We start from the raw sequence: 16,946 nt of genomic DNA on the forward strand, positions 1-16,946 counted from the left end.
GTACCCTGTTAGCACTAGCACTTTTAATTTACTATCTATCTGGATGCTATAATTTTGGAATAATTTGTGCACTGTGAAGTATATCTGGGATTATTCAATTTTGAGCACTTAGTACTTTATACTGTGTATTATGATCATTTGCACATTTGATGTATACCATGAATATATAGCGCTTTATATTTTTTAGGTAATAACACATAGCACACTCATTTTTCATCTCATCGCACTAATGGCAATATAATTCAATCCATAAATAAACCAAATAAATGAACAAACTATAAAATAAAACAAATTAGTAATATCAATCCATATAATTCTAGTACTCAATTGAGTATCGAGAAAATAGGTTAAAAACCACCTCTCATGTGAATCCACACAAGTACAGTGTGATATGGGAATTTAATCCAAATGATTCGTCAGTGAGACAGGCTCCCTCCCAAGTAGCAAAAAATAAGGACTCGATTGAGTATCAACTACTCTGGTGTCGCAAAGCAGTACTGAATACTTACAGAATATCTGCTGTTTACCTATTGAGATTTCTGAATGCCAAATTGCAGGTGCCTCATCTCCCCTCTTCCTCTCAAGGTCCAAGAGTGTGGCTCCTTGCAAGCCTTGTGGACTGTGGACTCACCTGGAGGGTGCGGAGGGGATATGCAGAGATTCCAGGATCACTGAGTGCAAAAGTTTTTAGCAATCCTGGTTGTGCAATACATTCGCACTCTTCCATCCTCTGAATGGTAAATATATCACCACATATATGGAGATGTATTATTGCACAATATGAAATGTCCAATAATGCTTTGTATACTGTAAAATGTCAATAATGTTGTCTAAATTAGAAAATTTTCTTGATATATTTCCCTAGAATAATAAATCCCCCTGAAGAAGACCACAAATAAAAGGGTTGAAATGTATTGGGGTATTCACGTGGATAGCAGTGTTGTAATCTAATTTGCAAACCATGGTCTCCTTGGTGTATTGTTTGCCATGAGTGATGGTTTATGTTGTTGTTTGTGTCGCTAATCAGAGCTTATATTTTAAACTCAACCAATATTATCTCTTTATAAATATATTGCTGCTAAAAAAAAAAAAAAAAACGTGGAGCATATATTGTTTCTAGGCCCTACTACAGGTACAAACAACAACTATCGTACACATATGTGGTATCACTGCGATCATTAGGAGCAGGAGAATTTCCCTTGGGCTGTTCTTTGGTGGTAAATTATGGAAATAGCAAGAAATTTACAGCTAAATGAAAAAAAAAAATATATATTTTAAACTATTTTAGGCCAGTTTGCCTTTAAAAAAAAAACAGGAGGTATCCATTGCCATTTACTACCAAAAGAAAGCCCAAGTTGTCCTGAAAAAAACTAAGTATAATCCACCTGGATACACAAAGTAGTTGTGATAATATGTACAGTTTTACTAACATGTCAAAGTTGTAAAATTGTGCTGAGGCATTAACATTTGTTTTACTCTTAGGCGGGAAGAGGTTAAAAATTGCAGTTCGGCCCCCCCCCAAAAAAAAACAGGTATTCAGGGGATGGCCGGATTTGTGTAACAGGAATCAAATTCAATTCACCTCACTTCGTGTTTTAGTAAACCAGGCCCTCTGAAGTCTATTCTGGAGTAGGGATGAGCCGAACACCCCCCGGTTCGGTTCCCAGCAGAACTTGCGAACAGGCAAAAAATTCTTTCGAACATGCGAACACCGTTAAAATCTATGGGACACGATCATGAATAATCAAAAGTGCTAATTTTAAAGGCTTATATGCAAGTTATTGTCATAAAAAGTATTTGGGGACCTGGGTCCTGCCCCAGGGGACATGTATCAATGCAAAAAGAAGTTTTAAAAATGGACGTTTTTTCGGGAGCAGTGATTTTAATAATGCTTAAAGTGAAACAATAAAAGTGTAATATTCCTTTAAATTTCATACCTGGGGGGTGTCTATAGTATGCCTGTAAAGGGGCATATGTTTCCCATGTTTAGAACAGTCTGACAGCAAAATGAAATTTCAAAGGAAAAAAGTCATTTAAAACTACTCGCGGCTATTAATGAATTTTCGGTCCGACAATACACATAAAAGTTAATTGATGAAAACGGCTTGGGATTTCCCCACAGGGGAACCCCGAACCAAAATAAAAAAAAAAATGCGTGGGGGTCCCCCTAAATTCTATACCAGGCCCTTCAGTTCTGGTATGGATATTAAGGGGAACCCCGTGCCAAAATTTAAAAAAAAAATGCCGTGGGGGTCCTCCTAAATTCCATACCAGGCCATTCAGGTCTGGTATGGATATTAAGGAAAACCCCGTGCCAAAATTAAAAAAAAATGTCGTGAGGGTCCCCCTCAAAATCCATACCAGACCCTTCAGGTCTGGTATGGATTTTAAGGGGAACCCCTCGCCAAAAAAAAAAAAATGGCATGGGGTCCCCCCAAAAATCCATACCAGACCCTTATCCGAGCACATAACCTGGCAGGCCGCAGGAAAAGAGGGGGGCGAGAGAGTGCCCCCCCCTCCTTAACCATACTAAGCCACATGCTCTCAACATTAGGAGGGTGCTTTGAGGTAGCCCCCCAAAGCACCTTGTCCCCATGTTGATGGGGAGAAGGGCCTCATCCCCACAACACTTGCCCGGTGGTTGTGGGGGTCTGCGGGGGGGCTTATCGGGTACGTAAATGGGTGACCTCGCCCCCCTCTGACAACACAGGGAAAACCACAGGGAAGTTCCCTGTGCGTCAGAGGAGGGCATGGTCATCGGGTGGCCCCGCCCTCTGTTATATAAGAAATGTTAGAAGAACCGAAGCGTCACACGGCGGAAGACTCCCACTGAGGCGGATCGTGCGGAAAGAGCGGAGAAGAGGCCTGGAGGAAGACGCAGGACGAGAAGAGCAGAGGAAGAAGACGATGGAGAAGAAGAAGATGAAGAACCCTGAAGGAAAACCAGAAGAAAGAAGATGGAAGAAGAAGCGAAAGAAGAAGAAATTAATCAAGGACTTGTCAAAAAACGTCATTTGTGTTTTCTAACCTTTTTGACACTTTTTTGTGAAATGGTAGGGGTAGATTTGTACCCCATTACCAATTCACACGGGGGGGCGGGATCTGGGGGTCCCCTTGTTAAAGGGGGCTTCCAGAATCCGATAAGCCCCCCGCCCACAGACCCTCACAACCACTGGGCAAGGGTTGTGGGGATGTTTACATAAATGTATGACTCAGAGGGTTGGCCGTGTCATTGCCAGCATCCCTTGTAATTTTTAGAACTAGATGTGTACCTCAAAATGGGATTTTAAGGGCAATGCAGAAATTGGCAGTGTTGAATTATAGTTAAAAAGAAGTTTATTGATACAAAAACGAATAGGATATACATGAACATACACATTGATCTAGTTGAGAATAATTATAAAAACATCAGATATATGGAAACATATGATGCATCCTACTGCTAGTTACAAGTACCACCCCCGATAGGTGTGATGGCGTCCTGATAGCAGATTTCCAACGCGTTTCAACTTATTGTAAGGATAAAGTCTTCCTCAGGGAGGGACTGCATCACATTCTAAAATTTTAAGTAACAGCATGATTATTGGTATATACTTAAATATTTGTTTGTTACCTATATCTACAGAAATCGCATTACAACAGAAAAGTATTATATGCGACTTACATTTGCGACTACAGAAATCGCATTACAACAGAAAAGTATTATATGCGACTTACATTTGCATTTAACTGTGAAAAATCGCTTTCCCAGTGCTGGCAGGGGTCCTAACACGTGATTGTCAATGCTGCTCAAATATCCTCTACGGGATGGCCTGGTATATTGTGAAGAAACCAGTATTTGGCAGTCGTGATAATTAAACAACTGAACAACATGAAGGTATAAGGGAAATGCTAAGAAATTGAACATCAAAAAGGTCAAAGAATGGAAATAATGGTGATTCGTAGGGGAAATAAGGTTCCCCAGGGCCATCATAGAGTAAAAGAGATCAAATACCTTAAATTGATTGTGTCAGGTGTATTGTTCCAAGTGGCAGGGAGCTCTGGTCCTGGAGTACCTCTCTGTAACAAAGCCAGTTGTGGAATGCTGCCTGTGGCCATCCCTGGCGTCCTAATATATGGGGTGTGGGCGTGGCTAAGTGATGGGCGTAGCCCTATTCTAGGTAGAGTCTCACATTCATTGGTGGTGCAGTGGAGGGGGTGCGATTTCAATTAGCTGCTGTCACTGTTTAGAGGAAGCACCTTTGTACAATGTATTGAGGGGAAGCGTCCAGAAGCTTCCCTGTTGTCTAGGTAGCAGACGCTTGGACCTCCTCCAAAAAAAAAAAAAAAAAAAAAAGTATCAGACTATGCACAGCGGTATATGAGGTACTGTTCTATGCTGATGTCATAGATGTCACCAAGATATACAGTGACAAGTATGACAAAAAGTAGCAGGTCTTTACTCCCTCATTAGAGATGGAAAAAGGAAGGAAGAAAAAATTGTATAAAAGAATTGCAAAGAATTGATTGAAATGGGGATAGTACTGATGAAATATGAAATATATATAATAAGAGAATGTGAAGGGAGATTTTTATTCTTAAATATGCCCAAACCTCTTTATGATGATTGTACTGTCATTGAGCGAATGGCAGAACGTCAAAATTAGGGCTTATAACCACCGGCACAGTAGGAAATCCCGGGGCATCAAAATAAGATCTGACGCCTTCGGGGTATTCGGGCCATGATGTTGCGTCATGGCCCCCCCCTGTGCCGGGTAGGGATAGTGGGCAGAATGGCAACGGTATCATTGGCCCTTTGTTTCAGCACTGAGAGGCGGATTCATATGGCACAGTCGCATGAAAAAAATGCATCTGCAGAAATAACAGCAATTAACATAATACTGTATAAAAAATAGTTACACAAAAGAGATTACAGTAATTACAGTAAATAAGTTTAGTTAGAAAAACTCTCCTATATAGTTTCTGACTGGGTAGGGTGTAGAGTCTTAGCAGTTTAAGACATATGATCATCAATGGGGAGATAATGGGCCTATGGTGTTGTGGAGGGAGCCCTCTGTTTCTCCGCAAGGGGTACTGGAATGGAACTCCAGTTCTAGAAAAGCAGAGGTGCAAGAGAACAAAGAAGGGTTGTGGGGATGAGGCCCTTCTCCCCATCAACATGGGGACAAGGTGCTTTGGGGGGCTACCTCAAAGCACCCTCCCAATGTTGAGGGCATGTGGCCTGGTACGGTTCAGGAGGGGGTGGTGCTCTCTCGTCCCCCCTCTTTTCCTGCGGCCTGCCAGGTTGCGTGCTTGGATAAGGGTCTGGTATGGAATTTTGAGGGGACCCCATGCCATTTTTTTTTTAATTTTGTCATGGGGTTCCCTGAGGGGCCTGGTATAGAATTTAGGGGGACCCCCACACATTTTTTTTTAATTTTGGTTCGGGGTTCCAATGTGGGGAAATCCCATGCCGTTTTGATCAATAAACTTTTATGTGTATTGTCGGACCGACAATTCATTAATAGCCGCAAGTAGTTTTAAATGACTTTTTTCCTTTGAAATGTCATTTTGCTGTCAGACTGTTATAAACACGGGAAACATGCGCCCCTTTACAGGCATACTATAGACACCCCCTAGGTATGAAATTTAAAGGAATATTACCCTTTTATTGTTTCACTTTAAGCATTATTAAAATCACTGCTCCTAAAAAACACGGCCGTTTTTAAAACCTTTTTTTGCATTGATACATGTCCCCTGGGGCAGGACCCAGGTCCCCAAACACTTTTTATGACAATACCATGCATATAAGCCTTTAAAATTAGCGCTTTTGATTTCTCCCATAGACTTTTAAAGGGTGTTCCGTGGCTTTCGAATTTGCCGCGAACACCCCAAATTGTTCATTGTTCGGCGAACTGGCGAACAACGAATGTTCGAGTCGAACTCATGTTCGACCCGAACATAAAGCCCATCCCTATTCTGGAGTACTAACTTGAAAATGATTCATCTGTTTCAAATTTTTTTTGCTAAATGTATGAACAAAATATATCCAGCATGCTGATATGCTTTGCATCTGATGAAGTTAATTGTGGCACTTTGGTACTTTGGGGACTTGATATCACATGTTTATGAGTATTAAATCCTTCATTTAAAAATGATCTGCTTATATAAATCTGTTTACTATGTTCACAAATTGCATCATTATATACTCTCTGCTTCTAAAGGTTTTCTACCTTTTACAAATGTCCCTCACTCTGTATACCTGGTGTAACATTTCCCAATTTCCAGGCAGGCAACATGCACACAGTTACTCCCCAATGCACTGACCTACATGTTCCAAATGTACTTGCACATTTATAATGTCCATATGCACCAAAGTTTCAGTGACTCTATACTGAAGGATCAACGGAAAAGTGAGTAAAAACACATTTTTTAATAGTTATTTTTTAAAAATACATGTAAACGCTTATGTCCAATTGTTTGTATAGTGTTCTTTCATTAGTTATTTTATAGTCACCCCAAAGCAGGTTGGCAGGGAGATGGGCAAATCACAGATCCTCTAGCTGCAGCCTCTCTGTGCCAGCTGGGGCGGGGGGGCATGCACACTGGGATGGCTCCATTGAGACCCCACTAGTGATAGGAGCCACTGCAAAAACAGAAATCCTGTTGGGCATAAAAAAACAGAAGAGACTGTGTGGTTATGTGTTATAAACTTCACTAGGGTTTAATAACACTTTAAAGAAGATCTTCACCCTCTGTATCATGATCCCTCCTCTGGTACTGTGCATGGATAGCTGCCTTTTGTTATATTTACGCTTATTGTTTTAGAAAATGCTGCCCCCTGCATGTCCTCCGCCTAGGCGAATGACATACACCAACCTCCCTTTGCCTCCTGGGATATGCACGTCACAAACCCCAGGAGGCAAAGCCTTCCATTCAGTAAAGATGGAGGGGATGGGCCTAGAAGGGCGTCATCGAGAGGTGTGGCCGCTGAAGCTGGAACAGCTGGTAGCCTTTTGATGACGCCATAGCAATACATGGTAGTGTGGGACTGTGCGCTGCCAGTTGAGAAGAGGATGTCCGCTGGATAGCACTGGATCCGCTGGGTTGGTGAGTATCTGAAACAGGCTAAGCACCACCCCAGGTAAGCAGGGTTTGTTAAAAAAAAATATGGGGGGGGTAGTAGAAATTAGAAATCCGCTTTAACTCATAATTGATTATGACTAGGAATTCTCAAGTCTGCAGTATTGCTTTCACAAAAGGACAGATACACAAAGACTGAAGACAAAGGAAATACATATTCCATAGTTACAAGATTATGTTTTTAAACTAAGGCTGGCCATACATTATACAATTTGTCTTTTACAACTTTCCTTTAGATTTACCAAAACCATATACTATGAGGTCAAACCTAAACACGTTTAATTTGTATGCAATCAGGCAGCCTCTTGCACTACATAGTTAAAGGTAAATCTAAAGGAAATTGAATAAGAGAATTGTATAACGTATGGATCGTCTATGGGTTTACATCCTATTACTTTCTGTGAACTACACACTTCTGTTCCAGGTTAACTTTTTCCAGTTTTTTTTTTTAGTCAGCTCAAAAAAGCTGTATCACACAACCAAAATTTAGGCTAGGTCTTATATGCCATTGCAGTTGATGCGGTTTTCCAGCACCTTTTGCAGTGCATCTTGAGTTTTTGTACATGCATTTTTGATGCATTTCTGCATGCGATTTGCATTTTTTTTCTAATAGGAAACGCTCCTTAACAAATTGTAAATAGCCGGTTGTAAAGGAGCAGGTAGACGTTGCGTCCTTAACAACCGATGACTTGTCAGTTGTCAGTGGGATTCCCAAAGAAAAAAAAGAAAGAAAAGCAAAACACATGCAAAAACTAAATACTTGTGTTTTTGGTGCCGGTTCATTGAAGTCTATTACATGCAAAACGCAATCTGCTGTGGGAAAAAAAAATCCCTGACCGTTCCAAAAACGCAGCACCTTTAAAACGATGTGAAAGTATGCCATAGGAAAACCATGTTAAATGGACTGTAGTGCATAGGTGTGAACCTAGCCTTAGACATTTGGTCTTACTATATAAATTAAATTAATTAAATGTCGAATCTATTAAATATGATATATAGAATTCTAATTGTCTTGGGTTGCCAAAATTATCATAAATACACTAACTAAAAAGGCTATTATTAAAAGTTTTAAAAGCAAACCTTACCCTTACCCTTATAATGACTTATTACCGCCTACTTTATCAGAATTGCATATACTGTATATATCTTTTCTGCATGGCCTGTCTGTGTGCTTCTGTCTTTCTTTCCAAGGTGAGAATGACCGATTGACCATAGCCTCTATTGTACGCAGACTCCTGGGTTATGTTTTGCCAATAGAACGCCGCTGCGCAGCTGAGGAGAGGGAAGTGAATCACAATAGAAACCACAGGGAAAATAATTTGCCCTGACACCAGGCAATTTGAAAGTTCGACAATTTGTAAGTTAATTTTAGCCTTCATTATAAGGGAAGTGTGTCTTTTTCCACTGCTAATATATTACATTTTTAACGGTGCCTTTATTACAATTTTGAGGATTCGGGTAAAGTTCCTTTTTAAGCTATACTGGATCTCGCTTTAAACATTTAGATGTAGAAACATTTAGGTATATAGAAAGCTTCAGGTCCTTCAAAACTGCCAACATAAATCAATGTCAGCTCATTATGGCAGCCCCACTCTGTAGTACTCAATGTCATTACAAGCCTTAGGTTCCAGTGATATGAGAAGGAATCTTTTCTTTGATGCCTGCCCCATCTGCTGTGCATAGTATGGAAAATTAGCAACATATAAATTGGTGAAGGGATCATTTCCCTCTTGATAGTTCACCAAAAGTTCAATTGCTAATGTGTTTTCAGATACATACAGTTAATCAATTTACAACTCAAATTATTTATGAAAGTACAGAAGTACTGGTGCTGATTATAACCTGATCAGTGATGTAATATAGGGCTTGCAAACCGGTAGCCTCCGTATATTGTTCCTATTCACAATGAGACTTTTGCCAAGGCTCTGGTAAAATCTTTCCAAATAAATAATTCTCACCATGAGAGGAGACTCCTGGATTTTTACTAGTGCAAGAGATTAGCTTCAGCTCACTCTACCCAGCTCGAATCTAAAAGAAGTTACACTACTCATAACCTTTACCATTTAAGCACTGATATATACAGTGTTTTCTGTGTATAACTGGGGGGTCTGGGGGGGTTGTCCAGAGCTATGAGATCCAGAGTTTACTGAAACTGTCTGCATGTTTAATATCTTAAACTTTAGTAAAATAAATGTGAATCTAATAAGGTGGTGGTCTGAATGATAAATAAGTACAACGAGAACTTAATTTAAAACATATACCCAGGAAAGATTGTAATATTTTGAAGCTTACCATTAAAATAAATGCTGCAGGGAGGAGTAGAACAATTCCTAGTAAACTTACTGTAAAATACAAAATTAATACAACATGTAGCCTGTCGTCAGTAAATATTTTCTTTTGCAAGCTTGTACGTCGCAATCACTGCCCATTTTACTGGTCCCACACCAGTGAAGGATTAGTCCTGATTACTTTCTTTATACTTTCTTTAAACAACTGCACACTTTTGTTTCAGTGTCATTTTTTCCAGTTTTTTTTTTTTTTTTTTTAAGTCAGCCCCACAAAGTGAAATTCTATCACACAACAATGTTTTAGAGATTTGTTTAATAATAATTACTTGTGTTAGATCTATTGAATACAGTGTGTTAGATCTATTAAATACAGTATATAGCACTTTGCTAAAATACCATAAATACACTAAAAAAGCCATTATTTAAAACAGACCTTACCCTGATTTTTAATAACTCCTTTAATAACGAATGATCAAGAGTATCGCTATTTGGAAACTTAGGTAAGGCATGGCATTTCTCAAACTGCTTGAAACACCATCATTTGCCAGTTTTTTAACTGTTGGGTACACGTAACTACACAACATACAAAGTTGCTTTTAACATTCCAGCATGATGATTTTAAAAGCAATAGCGCTTTGGAGCCACATGTCTGTAATACCTCTTCAGCATTCAACATTAAATGGTATTAATCAAATTATCCTGCAAAGCCAAGAAGACCCCCTTATTGCACACTTTGTTAGTGGAACTCCATTCCACATCTTCACAACTTTACAGAGATTGCATCAAATATGCAAGGGGAGCACAGACAGTTCAAATCTTGTATAAATAAATGGGTGCTTGACTTCACCATGCCATATGTCCCCCTCCAGCCTGGGGGTTCCCATATGCTCAATACTATCAGGATACAAGGCACCAGATAAAGCAGATCACTACTGATACTTAGAAAAATGTTCCATGACTTTTTAGCCTTAGCATCTGTTGCATGATAAGAGGCCAGTGTATACTGACCTTTGTTCATATTAGAATGGCTCTTCTCCCCATACTGTATAAATCAATTGGAATACAAAAGCAGCTTCATGCAACTTAGAAGGAAGTGCATTGTAGGTCAGAAGGATGTAATATGCAGGTCAAAAGGGGGCCAGCTGCAGATCAGAAACACCTATGATGGACTTCATATGGAACTCAAAAGCTTCTCAAACTAATCTAAAATGTAAGCTGAATGCAGCATTTGAAAGCAAGCCGTATATACAAGTCCTTATGCTTCTGGAACCTACATAAATATATCCTTTTCGGTCCTCAATATAACATTTCTCTAAAGTACAAAATTGTTATAGAAGGCAGTTTTAGTTTTAAGGAACATAAATTGTTTGAAATATGTTCAAAGGCACAAATTATCTGATAAAGAAGGGGTCAATAATAAAAGGCTAGTGATATCCTATAATAACACATAGGAATAATAACAAACTATAGCTTTCCTTTGCCTGATGATATATTTATGTGCATGGTTTATGCCCGTGTTTGATTATATTTATAGCAGGCATTAAATTGCAGGGTTTGTTTTGCGAATTGTGGTTGCATTTTTGTTTTTGTAGTATAAACAAAATTCAAAATTCCAGACTACTGTATAATAACAGAATTAATCATTTTATTTAAAAGGATTTTCTAACAACATCTCAAGGTGGAAATTCTTCCACTTGCACCAAAAAAGACCAAGCAGCTCCTTATACTTTAGAAGCCTCAAATCCACTGTCCATGGCATTACATATGGCTAATAAGCAGGTGTCTGAGCAATGTGAACCTCCCAAATCATCGGGGCCACAAGTGCAGGGTGCTTCGTCAACATAAACCAACGCTGACATGTTATTTCACTTACTACCAGTAGGTGTCCCTACTAGTCCTACTGTCTATGTTTTCTCATGTTATCTTGAGAACTGAACAAGATAATTTAGCCCATCCAAATTTCCAGACAGGGCCCAAAACATAAATGATAAGAGTGATTTCGACTGGCTAGGCTAGAGCAGGCAAATAAATGTTTTTTTTTCGTTATTACACAGAAGCCTATAGCATTTGTGTATTTAAATGATTTCATGTTTAAATTCTAATTTGACAGAATCATTTAATTTCACTTTTACCCTATGTTCATATGTTTAACAAAGTGATCCTTGTGTAACATTACTCTGTAGTTGATAATTTAGAGCAAGGTCAGGCTTATGTTAGAGATGAAATCTAAGCAGATATAAAAAAATATACAGTATCTCACAAAAGTGAATACACCCCTCACATTTTTGTAAATATTTTATTCTATCTTTTCATGTGACAACACTGCAGAAATGACACTTTACTACACTGTAAAATAGTGAGTGTACAGCTTGTACAGCAGTGTAAATTTTCTGTCCCCTTAAAATAACTCAACACACAGCCATTAATGTCTAAACCGCTGGCAACAAAAGTGAGTACACCCCTAAGTGAAAATGTCCAAATTGGGCCTAAAGTGTCAATATTTTATGTGGCCACCATTATTTTCCAGCACTGCCATAACCCTCTTGGGCATGGAGTTCACCAGAGCTTCACAGGTTGCCACTGGAATCCTCTTCCACTCCTCCATGAAAACATCATGGAGCTGGTGGATGTTAGAGACCTTGCGCTACTCCACCTTCCATTTGAGGATGCCCCACAGATACTCAATAGGGTTTAGGTCTGGAGACATGCTTGGCCAGTCCATCACCTTTACCTTCAGCTTCTTTACCAAGGCAGTGGTCGTCTTGGAGGTGTGTTTGGGGTCATTATCATGTTGGAATACTGCCCTGTGGCCCAGTCTCCGAAGGGAGGGGATCATGCTCTGCTTCAGAATGTCACAGTACATGTTGGCATTCATGGTTCCCTCAATGAACTGTAGCTTACCAGTGCCGGCAGCATGCAGCCCCAGACCATGACACTCCCACCAACCTGCTTGACTGTAGGCAAGACACACTTGTCTTTGTACTCCTCACCTGGTTGCCGCCACACACGCTTGACACCATGTGAGCCAAATAAGTTTATCCTGGTCTCATCAGACCACAGGACATGGTTCCATAATCCATGTCCTTAGTCTGCTTGTCTTCAGCAAACTGTTTGCGGTCTTTCTTGTGCATCATCTTTAGAAGAGGCTTCCTTCTGGGACGACAGCCATGCAGACCCATTTGATGGAGTGTGTGGCGTATGGTCTGAGCACTGACAGGCTGACCCCCCACCCCTTCAACCTCTGCAGCAATGCTGGCAGCATTCATACGTCTGTTTCCCAAAGACAACCTCTGGATATGACGCTGAGCACATGCACTCAACTTCTTTAGTGGACATGGCGAGGCCTGTTCTGAGTGGAACCTATACTGTTAAACCACTGTATGGTCTTGGACACCGTGCTGCAGCTCAGTTTCAGGATCCTGGCAATCTTCTTAAAGCCTAGGCCATCTTTTGGTAGGGCAACAATTGTTTTTTCAGATCCTCAGAGAGTTCTTTGCCATTAGGTGCCATGTTGAACTTCCAGTGACCAGTATGAGAGAATGAGAGCGATAACACCAAATTTAACACACCTGCTCCCCATTCACACCTGAGACCTTGTAACACTAATGAGTCACAAGACACCGGGGAGGGAGAATGGCTTATTGGACCCAATTTGGACATTTGGACAAAGGGGTGTACTCACTTTTGTTTCTAGCAGTTTAGCCATTAATGGCTGTGTGTTGAGTTATTTTGAGGGGACAGCAAATTTACACTGTTATACAAGCTGTACACTCACTACTTTACATTGTAGCAAAGTGTCATTTCTTCAGTGTTGTCACATGAAAAGATATCATAAAATATTTACAAAAATGTGAGGGGTCTACTCACCTTTGTGAGATACTGTATATACAAATAATGCAGCTCTGTAAACATTAATGCATTATTACATTTTTTTAAAAATGCATGCTGTGTAGGGATGAGCTTCGAGTTCGAGTTGAACTCATGTTCGACTCGAACATCGGCTGTTCGCAAGTTCGCCAAACAGCAAACAATTTGGGGTGTTCGCGGCAAATTCGAATGCCGCGGAACACCCTTTAAAAGTCTATGGGAGAAATCAAAAGTGCTAATTTTAAAGGCTTATATTCATGGTATTGTCATAAAAAGTGTTTGGGGACCTGGGTCCTGCCCCAGGGGACATGGATCAATGCAAAAAAAAGTTTTAAAAATGGCCGTTTTTTTGGGATCAGTGATTTTAATAATGTATTTTATTGCTACCTTGGTCCAGCTTATGCACCGCCCAGGCTCAATAAACTTCAATCAAAAAATCGGAGGAGACAGGCGGAAAATTGTCATCTGGACCAGTGTTTCTCAACTCCGGTCCTCAAGGTGCCACAACAGGTCATGTTTTCAGGCCCTCCATTATTTTGCACAGGTGATTTGACCAGTTTCACTGCCTTAGTAATTACCACAGCTGTTTTATCTGAGGGAAATCCTGAAAACATGACCTGTTGGGGCGCCTTGAGGACCTGGAGTTGAGAAACACTGATCTGGACGATGACTGTCACTGCAGCCAATCATCTGCTGTCACTGTTCAGGTATTTACTTAAAGCCTAGTACACATGGGCCATATGTTGGATGACATCGGCTGGTTCAATAAAAACCGGCCGACATTCAGCCCGTGTGTATGGCAGCTGGTCCAGCCTCTGTCGGATGAGCATGCTGGAAAACCAGCAGCTGACCAGGGCCCTGATCAGCAACCTCAGCCAATGGCTTAGAGTACTAACCAGAGTGTTCTGGCGGGAGGGCCATCACCCTGTCAGAACACAACAGAACAGCAGGGGAGATCACTGTACTTACATCAGATTGTTAATGCAGCAGCTCCGACCGGAGCTGTCAGTTTTTTTTCATTCAACTAATTCAACTAGTGGGAACTAGGCTTTAAGCAGTATTAAACCCAAAACCAAAAATGTAATATATTGCAGCTTACCAATCATTATATGTGGTGACTGTATTCGTTTTCTTTCTTTAGACATTTCCCTTTGTTTTCACCTGGTGATCTGACCAGTAACACATTTCCTGTATTAGAGTGCCTCCGCTCTGGATGACGAAGCAACAGAGACATCTTTGGACAGCAGCATCGTCAGTCTGGGGGGTAGGAGAGTGTTAGATGTACTAGCAGATTTAGATACACTAACAAACTGAAGCCAAACTCCAGCTTACCCTGTAGTTAAGCAGTTACAGCAATTGATTTTTTTTTCTTTTGGAATACATGTTTTACATAAATAAATAAAAGCTGAACACCGTAAGCACCCGTCAGTGGTAAATAGTTTGTCTCAACAGTCTAACTTCTACATTTGCAGGAGAGCTTGTTCTGTTAAAAAAAAACAGACTTAGTGGCCAGATCACCAGGTGATAATAAAAGAAAGAAAGCTTAGAAAATAAAATGAATGCATCCATAACATCTAAGAATTGGTAAGTGGCAATATAATAAATCAAAATCAGAGAGAAGTGCAGCGCAAAGAAAACCAATCAAAGTTCCATAGAAAAATAAGCAAAAGTATGTAAATCCAATGATGTGAACCACAAAGCCCAGACAGCAACAGCAAAGAGCACATCCATGTGTTGAAATGGATCCAGAAACATAGGTAATGGGTGACAATCCTTACAACTCCAAGATAGTTGCTTCGCTCACCTTAATTAGTGGACCCCTGAACTAACAGGAAATCAAAAGCATGTGTCCCTTTAAGGGTAATGTAAGGCAAGAATGCAAATCCAGATCTCCAAATGATGCCCCAGAGACATGTGAATAAATAAGAGGATCTAAATGCTCTCCGTTGAAAACAATACAATAAAAAGTTCCTACTCACATAAAAATGATCAGTTCAGGCACATAAGAATAGGACAGTGTACTGTGTACTCTCCATCTGGATGGCAACGGGTGACGTAATCTGAACGTAGCTCTTCCCCCCGCGCACGTTACGTTCAATAGAACTTAGTCAGTGTGTTCAGTTGCAGGTAAAAAAATGTTCATTTACTATTTTGCTTTAAGAGCCTGGAAAGCTCATCAGATTACTGATGCCATGCAGGTCTCCTGCAGACTGTCACTGTAAGCTGCCTTCCCCGTATATCATATGGCCAGGCAGTTTCACACTGACAGGAAGACTCAATGACCAGAGTGCTGAACAGCACCGTGGTAGTTCACTTGGAACTATAAGCCAACAGCCACAAAGGATGTCGGAACTTGTAGTTCATTCATTCACAGAGCTGTGTAAATGAATACCTTGGCTATGTGGGTGGAGCCCCGTGGAGCCTCACTGTTTTCAAAAAGTGACAGCTAGTACAGGGAACTTCTCCCTGTCTCCCTGTACTACTGTCACACGGAGGGTTGGCAGCAGGAAGCGGCTGCAGCAGTGGTAACATGTTACATGTTACACCCTAAAAATGGATGGAACGTGTACCATGTTCCCAAAGGTGAACTTATCCTCTAAATTTCAACATGGCTTGTATTGCAATCATTAATGCTATATATTTTTTTATTTTATTTTTTGCAATTGTTTTCCCCACAAAAGCAGAACAATCCTCTAAGGTTCTTCATTTAAATTGTATGTATTCCTACCCATTCACAATGCAGTACCAACTTTGCAATGAATTATTGTTTGTTTATAATGCTTTGTAATACTCAGGTTTCTTTGTTCATACGGAAGTAAAATAGTCTGAGCAAAGCTAATAATTTTTACAATGTTTTTACTATGAATTATTATACATGTTCAAACTAAATTAAAAGACAAGAACATATTGGTTAGAGCATGACTGTGTAGTCACAATTCTTTTTTCTTTTTTGTAAATTTCATTTGGAAATCCTTTCAATACTGTCATTACATGTTTAGTGTATAGCACAGAATGTAAGCAAATATGTGTCAGCATTCATATTTTGTCTTTTGTTTTGATAAAACAGCTTAACTCCCTTTATTTGACATTAAGGGTTCTGCAGTAGGCACGTTTTTAACTAAACAGATTTCATCTGTCATCAATTCTGATTGAATATGTGGATTAGCTGTAAGGCAAAACAGTTTATATTCAAGTCTAACATATCTGCGCTAAGCAAATATTAGGAGTCTCAGGGGTTGATCAATATTTAATGGGAAATTTAAGAAGATTGACTATGGGACGCGCTTAAAAATGCAGCACTTGCCCTAGGTAGAGCATTCTGAAATGCCGCTCAAGTGTTTATAATTATTCATATTTATCTCCTTACCATTTGCATTGGAAAGTCGGGAAGCATCTGGGTAACTGCTCTTTAAATACTTAGGAAGAAAAAGGTGGCTGTGAAACAGCGTCATTAGCTTCTGTGGATAATAACAATTTTCTCTTAATTTTCCTTGAATGAGACAAAGGCATCAAGTAAAGCAAATGGTTTTCAGTGACTTTGCAAGCATACAAAGACATGCTTGGGTAAGGACTTTTCTCTCTGGGGTGGTTTTCCACTTACAGTATTTCCTCTCAGATGAATTGAAAACATTATTTAGGCATATTAAATAAAGCTGTATAACGAGCAAT

General features: G+C 39.9%; 1 protein-coding gene across 11 annotated transcripts in view; it reads left to right on the top strand.

Moving 5' to 3' along the window:
* The window catches only part of LOC141127991 (uncharacterized), a 185,155-nt gene that overhangs the window by 9,293 nt on the left and 158,916 nt on the right, over positions 1-16,946 (top strand). For 6 of the 11 annotated variants that reach the window (XR_012241627.1, XR_012241630.1, XR_012241628.1 and 3 more), the window contains exons 2-3: positions 6,268-6,392; positions 8,354-8,479. The gene's annotated coding sequence lies outside the window, so the exon portion shown is untranslated. Of the gene's footprint in view, positions 1-6,267; positions 6,393-8,313; positions 8,480-14,418; positions 16,200-16,946 lie in introns of those variants that run through there. The other 5 variants (XR_012241631.1, XM_073614988.1, XR_012241629.1 and 2 more) reach the window with 4 other exon arrangements.

Source organism: Aquarana catesbeiana, linkage group LG02, assembly GCF_042186555.1.
Source record: "Aquarana catesbeiana isolate 2022-GZ linkage group LG02, ASM4218655v1, whole genome shotgun sequence".
NCBI lineage: Eukaryota > Metazoa > Chordata > Amphibia > Anura > Ranidae > Aquarana > Aquarana catesbeiana.